The sequence below is a fragment of the Aethalodelphis obliquidens genome, unplaced genomic scaffold (genome assembly GCF_003676395.1).
Source record: "Aethalodelphis obliquidens isolate GAN/ISIS:26980383/991018 unplaced genomic scaffold, ASM367639v1 scaffold13, whole genome shotgun sequence".
Lineage (NCBI taxonomy): Eukaryota > Metazoa > Chordata > Mammalia > Artiodactyla > Delphinidae > Aethalodelphis > Aethalodelphis obliquidens.
The window spans coordinates 40,249,436-40,261,881 of NW_020837957.1; positions in this window are offsets into that span (position 1 = coordinate 40,249,436).

The following is a 12,446-nucleotide window of genomic DNA, read 5'->3' on the forward strand; positions in this document are numbered from 1 at the left end:
ACCCAAGAACAGTGAAATGAGTAAAGCTTGAATAATGAATAAATAGAGAATTAAGTTTAATAAATTATTCCAGAAGAAAAGCCCAGGAGAATTACTAGAATAAAGCTAATTTTTTCTTAGATTGTAAAAATGAGTTACCCTAATTTTTATGCAATCAGTTGCTGAGTAAAAAAAATATCAAAGGTTACAGTGTTTATAACAGAGCCCATATTCAACAGACTGATGAGCATAAGAATTTCAAGCAATTAAAGAAAGTGATGGAGGAGGGTCTTTCTCTGAAAATATCAAAGGTATCTTTCTAACAGGTAATTATAATTTCTTCACAGCTGGGTAAGTTGACAGGTGGGTTGGAAGAGTTAACATAAATCTCTTACACTGAGTAGAGCAATTGCAGTCAGGTGGGGATGAAGCACCCACTGCCACCATCCACTCATGGCTACATACCTCACAACTTAATCAAGACTCAAAGTTTCAGTGAATTTTGTGAAACAAGGATGAATGTTACTGAAGTAATTACTATAAGAATATCTCCAAGGTAAGTGGCAAAAAAAAAAAAACCCCACAAGAAACAAAACTTCAGTATGTGCCCTAGGACTTGTTGTCTTTTAGCATGATCATCCTATGGTCTGGTCTATAGTCAGATAGATTCCTTTTCTTTTGTTTAGTCAGATAGATGTCTTTTTTTTTTTTTTTTTTTTTTAAATGAGTGTTTAAAGCTACCTTTCTCTGGTAGTGCAGTGGCATGTGATTTGGTTAATCGCCCTACTTTTCTTAAGAATATCATACTTGCCTCCCATTTCAATCAGTTAGTGAAGCAAAGCAGATGCATAGACGCTTGCCTGGCTACTCTGTCCTCACTCAAAGTTCTTCTAGGAAAACATAAGCTGCTGCACCCTATAGCTCACCTCTGATGAGGAAACTCCATGACTGCCTGAAGAATGTAAAACCTGTTTGTATCTCTGAGTTAGTGTTTGGTGTTGCTATGACAAAGTAGAAAGGTAGTGAAAATCATTTGTTATTTTTAATAAAATACTGAAACTTGCAAATTAATTTTTTACAAAGTTGAAAGATTCATCAAGCTAAACAATTAGAGAGAAACACTATCAACATTATTCAGTTGTTCTTTTAGCTTTAAGAACTGTTTTTTTGCCATCAGTTTGACTAGAGAGATTAAGAATAAGACTCATCTATTAAAGACATACTATTATATTTACTGAAAATGTTGCCAAATAATCACATATATCCTTTTTATGAGAGCTCAGGGGCATAATTTCTTTAAGGCAACAATATCAAGAAAACATGTATTTCTAGTTTTCTGGTGTGCTCTAATAATATTATAAATAATTATGTTGACTCTGTTCTGATCGAGTGGAAAATCTAAATTAAGGTTTTGGCCTCTTAATTAAGGAAAATTTGAAATACATGCAAGATAAACTGAATAGTCCATGATACTTGCACTTATCTATCATCAAACTTCAATAATCCTCCAGTCTTTAGTTTTTGTTTCATTGAAATTACCTCCTTCTCCCCATACTTACCATTATAATCACAGTTATTTTATGTAAAATTTACATACCTTAAACTGCACAAATATTAACTATATAATTAAAATTTTTTTTCAGCTTTATTGAGGTAAAATTGAAAACACTGTATATATTTAAGGTGTACAGTGTGATTGGTTTCCTATAAATATACATTGAGAAATGATCACCACAATCACACTAATTAGCATTCATTACCTCATAGTTTTTTTTTTTCATTATGTCACCTTTTTTTTCATCCCCCCCGCCCTGAGCCCTCTCCCCTCCGACAACCACCTGTTTGTTCTCTGGCTCTATAAGTCTGTTTCTATTTTGTTATGTTTGTTCATTTGTTTTGTTTTTTAGATTCCACATATAAGAGAAAACATACAGTATTTGTCTTTCTCTGTCTGACTTATTTCACTTAGCGTAATACCCTGTAGGTCCATCCATGTTGTCACAAATGGCAAGATTTCATTCATTCTTTTACTACTAATATTCCAAAGTGTGTGTGTATGTGTGGTATATATATATATACACATACACTGTATCTATTCATCTATCGATGGACACAGGTTGTTTTCCATATTTTGGCTATTATAACTAAAGCTGCAGTGAACATAGGGATACATGTACATTTTCAAATTAGTGATTTTGTTTTCTTCAGAAAAGTTCCCAGAAGTGGAATTGCTGGATCATGTGATCATTTTATTTTTAATTTTTTGAGGGATCTTCATACTGCTTTCCATAGTTGCTGTACCAATTTACATTCGCACCAACAGTGCATGAGGGTTCCTGTTCTCCACATCCTTGTCAATATTTGTCATTTTTTGTCATTTTTTGTCTTTTTTCTTTTGCGGTACGCGGGCCTCTCACTATTCTGGTCTCTCCCGTTGCGGAGCACAGGCTCCAGACGCGCAGGCCCAGCGGCCATGGCTCACGGGCCCAGCCGCTCTGCGGCATGTGGGATCTTCCCGGACCGGGGCACGAACTCGTGTCCCCTGCATCGGCAGGTGGACTTTCAACCACTGCACCACCAGGAAAGCCCCATTTTTTGTCTTTTTGATATCAGCCATTCTATCAGGTAAAAGGTGATATCGCATTGTGGATTTGATTTGCATTTCCATGATTATTAGTGATGTTGATCATCTCTTCACGTGTCTGTTGGCCATCTGTATGTCTTCTTTGAAAAAAGTGTCTCTTCGGGTCCTCTGTCCATTTTTTAATTGGATTGTTTGTGTTTTTAATGTTGAGTTGTATGAGTTTGTATATTTTGGATATTAACCCCTTATTGGGCATATCATTTGCAAATATCTTCTCTCATTCAGTAGGTGGCCTTATTGTTTTATTTAGAGTTTTTTCTTCACTGTGCAAAAGTATTTTAGTTTGATGTAGTCCATTAGTATATTTTTGCTTTTGTTTCAATTGCCTGAGGGAACGTATCAAAAATAAATACTGCTAAGACTGATGTCAAAGACCTTACTGCCTGTTTTCTTCTAGGAGTTTTATGGTTTCAGGTCTTACATTTAGGTCTTTAATCCCATCTTGAGTTTATTTTGTATACGGTATGAGAAAGTAGTCCAGTTGGATTCCTTTACATGTAGCTACCCAGTTTTCCCTGCACCATTTATTGAACAGACTATCTTTTCCCCATTGTGTATTCTTTCCTCCTTTGTAGTAGATTAATTGCCCTTATAAGTGTGGGTTCATTCCTGGGCTCTCTATTCTGTTCCATTGACCTTATGTCTGCTTTTGTGCCAGAATCATATCATTTTGATGACTGTAGCTTTGTATTATAGATTGAAAGCTGGGAGCATGATACCTCCCACTTTGTTCTTCTTTCTCAAGATTATTTTGGCTATTTGAGGTTTTTTAGTGTGTGTTTCCCCTCACTCTTTGGGGAGAACCTCTACAACTGTATCCTCCCACTTGTGGGTCACCCACCCTGGTATACGGGCCTTGACTATTCTGCATCTCTGCCCCTCCTACCCAACTCATTGTAGTTTTGTCTGTATATCTTTAGTTGTGGAAAATCTTTTCTGCTAGTCTTTGGGTCATTCTCACAAATGTTGTTCTGTAGATAGTTGTAATTTTGGTATGTGCATGGGAGGAAGGGAGCTCAGGGTCTTCCTACTCTACCATCTTGGCCATCCAGCTATTAATTATACAATTTCATCATAATCATGTAACCCAGAGCTTATCATGATAAAGAACATTTTCATTTCCTTTCCCAGTACATTGCCTTATGTCTTACATTTAATGACTGAACATGTCCTTATGGCATATAAACCTGTTTTACTTGCTTCTTCCCTCACCCACTTTCTTAGTTCTCCTTCACCCAGATGTCATCTACTTATTTTTACATGCACACACACACACACACACACACACACACACACACACACACACACACACACATATATATATATATATATATATATATATATATATATGTATTTAACTTTTTATTTTTTGGAGAAAAGTATATAAATAAATTAAAGAAAAAGGGGATTTTAATGGGTTATTCCCAATTGGATTTAAGTTGATATATCTTTAAAGAAAAAAAATTTCTAAAACTACTGTAAAAGTTCTACAACATAAATGAATATGCAGGAGGAATGAGGGCACATATTTTTCCAGGAAAGCTGTTAAGAATTTATCAAATTATGATGTAAAAGCATATTATTACCTTCAAAATAAATTTAAACTTAATTGAAAAGTAGTTAGACCTAATTTAATAACATTTAAAAGAAAACAAATTATGTTCTTTATGTAACTAGCATATGTTGGAACCATTTACTCTCATTTTTAGTTGTTTACCCTTTGATCTCAAAATCTATACTTAGCATAATAGGCTACATCCTTTCATGACAAGGCTTCTTGCTTATGATTAGTTAATGCCTTCTAACTAAGGTAATGGATTACTTTGGTTCATTAATTTTAAAGACTTTATAAAATTTCAACATGATCTCTTCATAACATAAGTTTAAAATATCTATATCAGAATAAAAATTACTTCTTAAAATTTGGTTCCATGTAATATTTGCTTAATTATTAATAATAATAATGAAAACCAAAATAAAATTTACCTATATGGTAATTTCTATGTATCAGGCTCTATTCTAATTGCTTCAAATATATAACTTATTAAATCCTTGTAATAGCTTGGTCAGGTATATGCAACTATTATCACCATTTTGTGGTTGAGAAACTTACCTATCCAGCCTGGAAGTTAAACATTTAATCTCTGGAAACTGATGGAATGGTGTTGAGCCTCAGCACCAATACTTACTAGCCATATGACCTTCGTCAAACAATTTTATTGTCCGTATAGTCAAAACTAGTACATGAACTCTCTCTCTCTGTCTCTCTCTCTCTTTGGTGTCTCTTCCTCCAGGGATTCTCCATATAGCTTGGACTTCATAAAGCATGGTGATCTCAGACTATTCATATGTTTTTGTTCTATGACAGAGATATACATAAGCTTCACAATACAATCTATCTTTCCTTGTTATCAATATTTGGCATCATTGCTATGCATCTATCATTGCCTAACCTCCCTAATGAAGTTTTGTATTATTTTTTAAAAATCTACTATTTTAAGAAATCATCATTTTCTGATGGGTAAACTTTCTGTTTTGATTCTTTGAATGAAGATGACCTAATATTTTAATGTTCAAATATCCAAAGTTAATATATTTTCAAATTTCTCTGATGATTACATACTCTCTGTTATATTATGCTGTATACGTGAAAAAGTACAGAAATGTGTTTACTTTGAAATAAATAAACCAATATGTGTAGATGGCTGAAGATACAATAGCAAAATGTAAAACAAATGGAAGTTGAAAAAACTACATTAAAATAATAAAATAATTTTGTGGCTCTTTCTAATGGAGTAAGGAATTAATAATACTTCAGGGCTGAAAAAACATCAGGTTAGGTGTGGTCACCTCTATCTGGACAACAAGAAAAGTAAATCAGGGATACTACAGCTCAGTTTTCTGGGCATTGGTTATTTCCTGGACATTAAAGTGAAAGGGCAAGAATATGAGGGAGGAAAATTTTGCAGAATCTGTGAAGAAAATATGGGGTTATTTTGATGCCACAGTGGGCCACAAGGAGACTTAATGGACAGGGTGGAGCACCAGCTACTGAAGGGACACTGTGCTATCACCAGGAAAAGTAAAGATTGTCTTACTTGTGGCTCACTGCTAAAAACCCCCTCAACCCATATTTTTCATTTTATAAATACTTTTATTCCATGTCTGCAGAGTCTTTTGGACTTCAGGGTGAGTGGTATGGGAACCATTAATTTTTTAACAACAATTTAAATAGTATATGACAACCCTCGGCTTCTGCCTCTGTTTTACTCAAGGAACACCTAAAGGGGCATTTGCCATCTTTTTTATCTCCTTTATTCATATTGTGAAAGGCATGGCCAACTAAATCCCTCTTCTCATTTCTTTTTCTTTCTAAGACATATTAAACATTTGAAGAGTTTATTTAAGCAAAAATCTATTTGAATTAGGCAGCACCAAACCAGAATTGGTTAGGAGTGATCCACCAAGAGGAGCTAAGGGAAAGATTTAGATAGAAAAGCAACAGAAGCACAGAAAAAAATTATTTGACTGGATATGGTTTAACCAATAACCAGTGGCTGTTTGTGATTTGTTGTCCCTCAGTTTTGATTTCATAAACTTGAGGCATTTATAAGGCTTAGATTTCAGTTTGCTTATAAAGGTCACCACAGCACTAGAGTTACCTCAGTCTAAGGGCCTCCTTGTTTGATTAATTTAATACTGCTATACTATTTCTTACTTTGTCTAAAATTCCTAAAGAAATTAATGCAATTTCACCAGTAATTTCCTATTAAAGTGCCAGTTGTTCACTGGAAGTATGGAAGTAAAAGTGGGGATTTAAAGAAGATCTTTCCTAACATATTAGTGCAAAAGAGCTTATTTTTTTAAAGGCTAATAAAAAAGTTTCCGCCTTGGGATCGCATAGTGAAGATAAGATACATAAAATATAACTGCAGTGTTCTCTAATCTATGGATACAGATTAGTTCACCAATAATGGCCAAATTATAGGGCTCCAAGCTCCTGTGTGCATGGTGGCAAACCTCAATATGTCCTTCAGCAGCACACCACAAAGGGATGCCTTCTAGGTAGTCACTCAAGAGTTCAAGTTGGTACTCCATTACTGGTTTCTGCCACTCTGGATCAACAGCATTCTTAAGTCTCTTCTTCACTCATCTGACATTTTCATGTCACCTAGTCCTGTGTCAGTGAGAAGTCATATATTTCTACAATTCCATTGGGCCTCTCAAGACACAAAGCATTCTGGTAGATTGTCAGATTGTGGCAAAGAGAGGATGTGCCAATCTTCTATGTGCCCACACTCAGAGTGGGCTTGCTTGAACTAGATCTTTCTTCATAGAGAGAGCCATATTATCCTACAGGTATTGTGTATAGCTAAATTAATGAGGGATTGGAGGAATTCTAGAATTGGCTCTCCTGCTGATCTCAGAACCACCTAAACCCTCTCTTTTGCCTGGCTTTTTCTTCTTCCTCTGCAACAAGTTTTAACTTGCTGACCCTGTAGTGCCTTGCAAAACTTTAGCTTTCACTGGCTGATAGTCTCTCCCTATTCCAAACTCCCAGACAAATTTGATGTATTTAATCTTGGATTGAAGACATGGTATAACTTATTTTCTCTCTTTGAGAGCCTCCATGGAAACCATATAAAGCAGTGGATGTGAGTAGACACTTGGTTTTGAAAGAAGAGGTGTTAGCTAACTTCACATGCCTATATGAGACTCAGCTGGCACCACTTCCATAACCACTGGAATTGACTTTAGAGATGCAGTCTTATAGATAAAGAATATGACACCTGGAGCAGACAAATAAATGTTTAATCTCATACACCTCAGCTAATGACAGAGTACAATGTCATCTCTACTTTGCTTGATCTCTCTGAATAGAAAAATTTACATGAAGAGTAGAGAGTCAAAAAAGGGCAAGATAGAATTGAGAAGAGAAGGAGTATGTGAGCTAGTTTTTAGAAAAGGGCAAGCAATTGATTATGAGGTTAGCTTCTTGAAAATAAGGAGGGAAAGCAGCAAATGGAAGAAAAATCATCTCAACTTTAGAACTTTTTAAAAGATGCCCATTAACATAAGCATGTCAAGGCCACAAAATAAGAATACTTTGTCTCTTTTAAAAATTTTATCAGTAAATAATGATAGGTACAAGAAAAGAATCACTACTACTCCAAAATATAGCTTTTGATTCAAATGGTATCTAATCAAAATATTATTTGGCTTACAGTCTAGGTCCCATGGTATATATGTCAAAATTTCATTAAAAAAAAATGGAAAAGGCATTTCTGACAATGCTTGTCTTTGTAGCATTGTTATCATGTGTATCTTCTGCTTTTCTCTGGGCCTGTGTCCATGTACTAAATAAGCAAATGTGCTTTCACTGGCATTTCAGAATATTTCTACAGACACATGCAAAGGAAAAGACGAACAGCATAAGATCATGGTCTCCATGGTCATCTTGACAGGAAAGATGAGAAATATCACTCAGAAACATGACTTTGCAATAAAAATGAAGACAAAGCAAGGCCCCTCCCAGGTAATGTAGTGCACATTCCTGCCAACAGCAGTTTCTGAGACCAAAAGGAAAGGGATTAAGTGAGTATTTGCTTAAAAGTGTTTTTATATAATATTAGTGTCACCTGAGTGAAAACAGCTTCTCCACTGCCATAAAATATGAATTTATGTCGTCACTTGGAATTTCATTAATTCATTGTAATTGGTAGAAAATATGCTCATGTGTTATGGAGTAAAAACTAACATCAATCCATTTATGGAAGTGAAGGTCTGTTTTTTTTTACTTCCTAATCAAACTAATTACATATTACAATTTTATTGAGTTATTATTCTTCTATCCCTCCTTACTTATCTTTTATAATCCATAAAGCAACTCATAATTCATGAAATATCTGATTTTAAAATCAACTGAAATCACTAAAGAAGGGAAAGTAAATGTTTAAGTCCTTATTCAGACATTATTTGCATGCACATTTATAAACACGACTGTTTATATAGTATACTAAAGTCTATGTACAAATATAAATGTAAGAATGGATACAATTATATGGCTATCAACCAGTATAACATTCAGTGCACATTATATTTTGTGGAATATATTTTGCCTGGATGAGTTGAGACAGATTGCATAATAAAACGAACATGGCAAAAGTGGGTTTTAAGTCAGGAAACAGAACAGTAAAGCAATTTCCTGAGTTATTTAAATGGTTTCAAAGAGAAATGTCATTACATACTTGAGTTACACTGGCATATAATTACGTGAGCATCACAAATAACAATGTCTTACTAAGAAAAACAGAAGTTATTATAGAAAAATTATTTCTCACATAAATCTTCATTTTAAGTTCAGGTAAATACACACAAAGGGAATTTGCATGTTTTCAAATTAATTCTAGTCATTAAATCATCCATTATTATGATTCAAAAAAATTTGTTTCTAATTACATTTAAAAAATCTTTCTTAGTTTCAGTAATATTATTAAATTATTAAATTAGAAAGAGTAATGATTGTTTACTTAGAGTTAAATTAAATTCATAGTTTTATTTTAAATTATGACAATTATAAAGAAGGTAGTAAAAACATAGGTTACATTTTAAAAATTATTTATTGTTATTTACATTAAAATTAGATTTTTTCTGGAATTCCAAAAAATCTGTCCTATAGATACAAATGATTTAGAATGTAAAAAAAAAATCACAAATGAATATTTCTCCAACTCTAATGATGATTAAGGCCCAGATATTCTAAAAAATCACAACTTTAAGTACAAAGGGAGCTGATGTCACAAGATGATCAGATGAAGTGACTTCTTAAGGGTGACCATCTCAGTAGGGACAGGATATATGAACTGTTTTACCCTTTATCAGGGTATGGGAGGAATGAGAGGGAGTCATAAAAGTGGGTAGGAAGAAAATAACTGAAATTTTAATGAATTCTTTAAGACCACTGAAGGCCAGATTATCAGTTTAGAATCATTGGGAGTTCCAGATTCAAAAGGAGCCAGTCAACAGCCAGTGACCAAATCTTTTCCATTGATTTCCACTGGTGATTATAAGAAAGACTGTGAGAAGGGGAAAGACACAAGAAATCTCACCTCCATGGTGCACAGAAGTTTCTTTCACATGAAGCAAACCCATTTGACACTAGAGATGTGAAAAGATGCCCTCTTTGCCCCACTTCCAAGAAAAGATTCACTCTGTTGGGAAAGTAGTAGAAATAAAAGCCATCTGCTGCCAGGGGATTGGGAGCTCCTTGGTCCTAGGCAAAAGTTGGCTGCTGCTAGGAAGGAGGTAGAAGAAAAAGCTCTCTGCCATTGGAGGAAAGGCAGAAAATCCACATGAGACCAGTATCTTCCACTGACACAAAGTGTATTCTGAGGGACAAGGAGAAACAAGGCAGACTTATACTGGATTTTGGGCAGGGCCTAGCTGCACTGGGGGCAGGAAGATGGACAGGAATGCTGAGAAAACACCACCACTGAGAGTGAGTGAGAGAACCAACCTTTGACTCCCACCCGGACCCTGACCTTGAACAGAGCTGCAGGCAACAGCAATAGATTACCTAAAAAAGCTAGAGAAAGTTAAAAGTGAGGAGAGAGTGAGGAGAGAGTCTCTCCATGGAACTTGTGTGCAGAGCCTGCTAAAAGCTGAGGGTGGAGCACAGAGCAGATCAAGAAAGAAAACCCCTTTTCGCACAGACTATGCACAAGGCAGCACAAGCCCACCACTGAAACACACTGCCAGTAATTGAGCAAAATTGAAATCCAGCTCAACTGCTGATTAGATTAGTTTTGACCACCCACACAAATAAATGGCCTGAAAGAATAAGAAGCATTACCCTTTCTGGGCATAAATACTATTCACTTCTGGCTCTAATGTTCTGTTACACCCAACACACAGCATTCAACCAAAGAATGTATTATAAGACACACAAAACAACAGCAATGACAACAATGATCAATTGTCAACAGAGAAAATAGTCAACAGAAAGAGAAACAGACATGGGTCAGAAGTTGGAACTGTCACAAAGATACTTTAAAATGACTATGGGATAAATCTGTTAAAGATTCTACTGAGAAAGGTGACCAAAATATGTGAGAAGTGATGAATACCAGTACACAGATGAAAGGAAAACTATGAAAAAAGATGAAAGGAAATGCTTGAACAAAAAGAGAAAGAAAGAAAAAACCAACCATGGTACTGGAGATGAAAAATCCCTTCACTGAGCTTAAGAGTAGACGAGATATAACAGAGAAAACAAGTAGAACTGAAAACTAGGTCAATACGAACTGTACAAACTAAACCAAAAAGAAAAAAGAAACCCAGAAACAGGCTTCCAGAAACAGGATTTCAATATCTGTGAGATCATATCAAAGGGTCTAAAATACAAGTAGTTGGACTCCCAGCCAAAGAAGAAATAGGGAACAGGCCAAAATAAATGTTTAAATAGATAATGACTGAGAATTTTCCAAAATTAATTAAAAGAGAAAAGAAAAAGCCCAGATCCAAGAATCTCAGAGAAACTTGAGCAGTAAAAATACAAATGAAAACACAAATATGCTAAAAAGCCAATGGAAATAGAAAATCTTGAAGAGAAAAATATATTATTTGTAAAGAAGTGAAGCTAACATCAACAGACATCTCATCAAAAACTAGACAACATCTTCATTGTAGTTAAAAAAAAAAGGGAAATCTTTGAATAATGAAAGATAAAGCTGTCAACCTGTAACTGTATACCCAGAAAATAAAACTTTTCAGAAATCAAGGCAAAATTAAGACTTTTTCAGAAAACTAGAAACTGAGATAATTTGTTGCTATCAGAGAGGAACTACAAGAATCATTTGAGTGTTTTTCTGGCAAAAAGAATATAGTAGATGGACATTTGGATCTAAACAAAGAAATTTTAAAAATCAAGAAATGATTCAAAATGTGGACAAATGTTTTCCTATTTTATTATCTTTAAAAGATAACTTTATGAAGAAAAAATATAACCACATATTTTTTGAATAACTGAGATAAGCTAAAGATGGACCTTGTAACTAAAAAATATTTAAATGGTGTAACTAAAAAGTCACAAAAAGCAATAATAAAAAGGAAACTAAAATTACTAAGTTGACCTCCAGTTTCATCTCTACCTTTATGCCATAAATAAATAAAAGCTGGACCAACTGAGATTCAGTAACTTTTCTTGGTCTCCCTACAGAACTCAGATGGCAGGGCAAATTGTCACCCTAAAATTTGGACATAAAGGAGAGTCCATAGAGTCACAATCAAGATTTTCTTATTTGGAGCTGAGTGTACTAAGACATATGCACTGTAATTTTGATGAATTTGCTGATGGCTGAGCATGCACCAGTGGGAGACTGAGAAACTCTCAGGGCTGCAATCTTAGGGGTCCCTACATGTTTGTGGGTTTTATCTTTGGGATCCTCACAAGGTTCTCATTGTGAAGATCTGACAAATATCCCCTGGGTGCTCTGACAGATGGTGGGGAAGTGCAATCCTTGTGAAATGAGCCTAATGATCAAGTAGAGAAAAAACCAAAAAGAACAATATCCAGTACTGGGAAGGGTAGAGAGAACTTCACAGAGATGGAAAAGGAAAAGAAAGGAATGTCACAAACAATTTATGTTCATAAATTTGATTTAGGTTAAATGGACAAATGTCTGGAAATTAAAAACCTATCAAAGCTCAATGAGAAAAGAAATAGACAACCTGAGAAAATCAATATCAATTAAAGCAATTGAATAAGCCAATTGAATTTTTAACACAGAAACTTTCCCACAATGGACCTAGAGTCTGTCATACA